This window comes from Astatotilapia calliptera, chromosome 16 (genome assembly GCF_964374335.1).
Source record: "Astatotilapia calliptera chromosome 16, fAstCal68.1, whole genome shotgun sequence".
Lineage (NCBI taxonomy): Eukaryota > Metazoa > Chordata > Actinopteri > Cichliformes > Cichlidae > Astatotilapia > Astatotilapia calliptera.
This window is the reverse complement of record NC_137437.1, coordinates 12111291-12117290: the sequence shown is the minus strand read 5'-3', so window position 1 is coordinate 12117290 and position 6000 is coordinate 12111291.

The window sequence follows — 6000 nt, the reverse complement described above, 5'->3', positions numbered from 1 at the left end:
CTGACCAAACTGGTTTCATAAAAGGTAGGCACTCATCAACAAACACTCGTAGATTGCTTAATTTAATAGACTGCTCATACAATAAAAACATCGAAACCATAATATTATCTCTAGATGCAGAAAAAGCATTTGACAGAGTTAACTGGAAATTTTTATTCACAACTTTACACAAATTTGGTTTTGGAAACTCTTTCATAAACTGGATAAGAATATTATACAATTCCCCAACAGCTCGTATCAGAACAAATGACCAGACATCCTCCAGCTTCTGTCTCCTGAGGGGCACCAGACAGGGATGCCCACTCTCCCCTTCACTTTTTGCAATTTTTATCGAACCTCTAGCAGCAGCATTTAGACAAGCTACAACAATTAAGGGCATAAAATGTAAGAACATAGAACATAAAATCAGTCTCTATGCGGATGATGTGTTGCTTTTTCTGCAAAACACACAAACCAACCTCTCTGAGGTAATTACTCTAATAAACTGGTTTTCAAGAGTTTCAGATTATTCAATTAACTGGCCAAAATCTACAGTTCTTCCCATTAACTGCTCCTTCCATAATTCTTCCTCTGCCCCACTACAATCTGGAAATATTAAATATTTAGGTATTAATGTTTCTCCTAAGCTTTCAGACTTAACTAAATTAAACCACATCCCACTTCTAAAGAAAGTAGAAGGCGATCTGACTAGATGGAAATCTTTACCCATATCACTCATGGGAAGGGTCGCCACTATAAAAATGATGATCTTGCCAAAAATAAATTACTTATTTTTGATGATCCCTAACAAACCATCACAAGATTGGTTCAGATCTCTAGATTCATGTATGTCCAAATTCCTTTGGAAAGATAAACCCCCGCGTATCAGCTTAAAAACGCTACAAAGAACCAAGGATAGAGGAGGATTAGATCTGCCTAATTTTCAGCACTACTTCTTAGCCAACAGGCTTCAGTTCATCTCAGAATGGTTAAAACATACCTTCTTAGATGAGCCCTGGCTAGATGTTGAACAGGCACTATGCAAGGATCTAGAGATTTCAGACCTACCATTTATTAGCTCAAACATCATAAGACATGAATGCTTTAAAAGCATCAACATCAGCTCTTCTCTGACAGCATGGTGGGAGTTTCTAAAAATAACGGAGTCTTCATTAATCCCATGCAAACGTACACCTATCTGGAATAACCCTGACATATTACAAAACAATAATATGATTAATTTCCCAGAATGGAGTTGTAAAGGAATTAAATACTTAGAACATATATTAGAGGGAACAGAATTTATTCCATTTGATAGACTAGTTGCACAATATGGGCTCAACAAGAAAAGATTTTTAGAATATCAACAAATTAAATCCATAGTAAAAAAGAAATTTAACCTCAGTCAAGTTGAATTACAAACACCACCAAGCATGGTACATTTTCTTACTCTTAAATCCCCCAAATTATTATCTAAAATATACAGAACACTTTCTAAATTAGATGAATCAATATCCCTTCCTATTGCAAAATGCGAAGCAGATTTATCAGTCAGCTTAGACCAAAACTTCTGGTCTCAGGTATGCTTAAAAGCCTTTAAATTGATTAAAAATCCCAGTCTGTAATTAATACAATACAAAACACTACATAGAGTGCACTATACAGGTCATCGGATGTTCAAGATGGGCTTTACATCTTCCAACAACTGCTCACACTGTCAAGGCAATACACCAGACAATTACATTCACGCTCTTTGGTTCTGTCCACCAGTGCAGAAGTTTTGGCACGAGATATGTGAAGACTTATCAAAGTGTCTGAAATGTAAAATTCCAACCTCCCCTTTAGTGTGCTTGTTGGGAAAATTGGATGAGGTCACTACAGAAACTAATACAGTCCACATGGTTTTTACTGCCCTATGCATCGCCAAGAAAACAGTCCTCATGAACTGGAAAAATAAAAATAATCTTAATTCTAGCCAATATAGAAATCTTCTAATAGATCACATTAGTCTCGATATAGCCTCTGCCACCACATGAGATCAATCCCTCTGGGCTCCTTTGATCGGCTCCATCACCTACGGGGGTAGGGGGTTGTGGTTTGGTCCCGCCTTAGCTATTGTGGTTGATGTGGAGTTGGGACGGGCTTAGGGCGCCTGGAGGACCCCTAGAGACGTTATCCCTGGAGGGCTTAACCCGGTGGTTGTGTTCATAACCTGGTTAGTGGCTCTGGTCGCTCTTAGAGGTTGTTCTCCTCGTGGCTGCGTGCAGCGGGGCTGGAGGATGGTCTGTACTGGTGGACGTAGGTTACTGGCCTGGTGGCCTGGCTGCCCCTGAGTGGATCCGGGGCAGGCGTGGGGGTTTGGGGTTCGGGGGTGCTTCGCCTCCATGCTGGGGCTCTGGCTGGGCCTTGGGGGCTTCGGTCCTCGCCGGTGTGTCACCGAGGTTGTGAGCGGGTGGGTGCACGGGGGCTCAGCCCTGGCGCAGGGGGCCTCTTGTGCATCGGCCTAACTGGGGGGCTCTTCAACTGGCGGGGAGGTTGTTCCATCCTTGCAGGAGTCCACTCTGCAGGTGGGGGAGAGACATAGGAGAGGTGGAGAATAAACTTAACCTGGGTGTCTGTTGTCTTGTGTAGTCTGGGAGACGATTGAATGTTGGGGTGGGTACAATTTCCTCTGCGGCGGGGTAGGGTGGGCTGCCCCGGGTCCTGTGGGGCTTGGCAGTGCTACCGTAGGCCCCGGTCTGGATGGACCTGGGCTCCCTTGCCTTGGTGGGTACCAGAGGACGGGGGTGCCTACTGGGGTCAGCGGGGGAGCTGGCCCTAGGGAGGGGCATCCTCCCCTCCCTCCTTTTCATTGGGGCGGGGGGGCTGGAAGGAGATGTTAGCTGTCCGATTGGCCTCCCTGCTGCTGCAGAGCCTGGGACGGTCTGCTTGCCTCCACCCCGGAGGGAAGGGTAACATCTCTTGAGTCTGGGTTCTGTTTCCCCCTCTGTGGGCGAGGGTACCTGGACCCGGGGTATAGAGTATGTTTGGGGAGTGTGATTGTGTGTACATGTCCATTTATGTCAATCCTTACGTTGGGTGAGTGCTGAGTGTTTGTATATGTGTGCATGAGGGTGGGAATGCATGTTTGTGTCTGTGTGTGCCTGTTTGTCTGTGTCTATATGTCAGGTTGGGTCTTAGACTCCACCTCTCTGGGAACTCCCAGGCCCTCCAAGGCCTATCTCCCCTCACCACACTCCCTGCCGGTGACTGATGCCCTCAGGGGTCGGTGCATTGGTGGTTCTTGGTGTCCGGGGCTGGGCACTCAGGTATGTACCGGCTCACTTCCGGTGGCTACCTGGCGGGGCCTGGCACCTGTTGCTTGGTCAGGCCTCCTCCGGGGTGCAGGGGGCCCTCGGGCCTCTGGGCCTGTGGCTCGGTTCACTCTGGCACAGCTGGCTGCCGGCAGAGCCGGCGGGCACGCCACTGCAGCCCGCTCTAGCTTCTGCTCAGTGGCTACTGGGTGACACCTCGTCTGGGGATCCTCAGCCCTTCCCATGAGGGTGGCACGGATGCCCCTCCGGTGGTCCTCCTTGGGCTCTCGCACTCTGGGGCCTCTGGATGTCTGGGGCCTGGATCTCCTCCATGCCTGCTTCATGCCCTGGGGGACGGGGCTATGGCTCGCTACATCCTCTTGCAGACCATTACATGTAGAAACCATTTGAATACAAGCGCGCTGATCCACACAGGTATGCACACGAATGTTCACTGCTCGTAGACTTAAATTACACCTTTCTTGGCTGCTACTTCAAAGCACATTGTGCGCTATCTGTCCTGCGTGCTGCACAACAACATTGAATATTTAGTATTTACTGCTGTTTACACTTAGCTAGATTAATGCGATGGTGTTGTGTTTAGTATGTTGCTTTGTTTTTGGGTTTTTTTGCTGTTTTCTATTCTTCTTCTCTCAACAGGTGATCCAGGAGATTTTTTTTCTCCCCCCCCTTTCTCACTGTCCCTCTCCCCTTCTGTTTTTCTTTTCCTTCCTCTTTCTTTCTCCCTTTCCTATCCCTCACTCATGTCTGTCCCGTCTGTAACATCTGAAAATAAAATATAATAAATAATAAAAACAAAGGTCGATCAAATGGACCAATACGGCAATGCCACGATGAGCCATTTGGCAAAGTAAATCCATTGGGTATCCTTGTTGGTCTTCAGACAACAATTCTGATGGCTAAAGAACCAAATGGGACAGGCAGTCTGCAGGACTTCCTGAACAGCTACCATGAGTTTATTTACAGTGAAAAAACAATGACCCGACAGCAAAAGGAGGAAGGTGGCCGCCTTGCCGAAGTGACCAGAACCAGGAGACCAAAGAAAACAGGCATTAAACAAATGGACAGTTCTGAATTAAATTCTTCTTTTAATGCTACCGCATATGATGCAGCTGATGCGCCAGTATTAGGGAACCAGGAGGCTGGTGAGAAGTGGGCTACTGGCCGAAGAAACCAAAAGATCATCACAACGAAAGTGGAAATACAAATCGCCATGTGGAACGTTCGAACTGGTCATCACGTTGGCCAAAAAGAAATCATTGCCAAAGAACTACTGAGCTGCTTTATCCAAACTATGACTGACGGGACTGGGGCAGACGGTCGTCGAACCATCGCTCACCGATGACCAGAAGGCACTCTACTACTCGTGTGAAGAAAAACGAAAAGCAGTAGTCAGTTTCAATGTTGCCCATTGCTCAGTCAAGAGTGTCATCGCATTCCAGCCAATCTCCAATCGCTTTGCAGTGCTCACCAATGGCACCATCAAAACCCACCTCATTACCATCTACGTACCAACGCACCCACAGTAGCGTATGGGCTTAGGAGTCGATCCAGGCCTAACGCCAGCTAGTGATCAAGAGAGCAAGAGAGATTGTCACACAACAATCCCAGCATCAACTGAAGATCAGCCACTCTGCTAAATAGTGCCCCTTGATGGGATCATCAGCGGCAGGTGTGCGACTATCAGCAGGTGTGTGTTGCTCAAGGGCAGGAATAGGGTGGGTTTCAATAATCGATTTTCTGATTAAAATTGATTTTAGCTTTAATAAAGCAATATCGATTCATTAAAATCCCGAATTGATTTTTAAATATAAATGTATTTTGCCAGAATCTCAGGTTAAACCTCACAAAAGTATTTCAACAACCAGCAAACAGCTAAAACACTAAATGGGAGCAGGTAAATGAATTCCCCAAAAAGATGTCAACATAAAGCGCGAAGCTGACGCATCAGAATCAATGAGATGTCAGCTTTCAGCCCCAAGGGCGTGTCTGCATATGTGCCTTCGGGGCTGAAAGCTGACATCTCCCAAGATCATCATCCCAAGATACTTAAACTCTACTGTAGACTGGTTGGGCAAACTCCCATGCACCCTCAAATATCCTTGAGAAGATAAAGACCTGATTCAGTGTTCCACGACCGGGACGTTCCTCCTGTATTCAAGGTTCAACTAATGGACGGACTCTCCTTTCCAGGACCCTGGCACAAACCTTGCCAGAGAGGCTGAGGACCATGATTCCCCTATAGTTGGAACACACCCTTTTGTAAAGATGGGAACCACCACCCTGGTCTGCCCATCCAGGGGTACTGCCCCTGAGCTCCACGCAACCTTGCACAGGCATGTCAACCAAGACAAACCTACAACATTCAGAGCCTTCAGGAACTCGGGGCAGACCTCATCCACCCCAGGGGCTCTGCCACCAAGGAGTTGTTTAACTGCCTCAGTGACCTCACCCCCAGAAATTGGTGGATCATCCCTTTCTTCCCCAGACTCTGCTTCCTCACACGGAAGATGTGCCAGTGGGATTAAGGAGGTCCTAGAATGATTCCTGCCACCGCCCGACAATTTTCTCAGTCGAAGTCTGCAGTGCTCCACCTACACTATACACAGTGCAGCTAGATCACCGCTTTCCCCTCCTGAGTCGCCTGACAGTTTGCCAGAATCTCATCGAGGTAGTCCAAAGGTTTTTTCCATGGCCTCTCCGAATT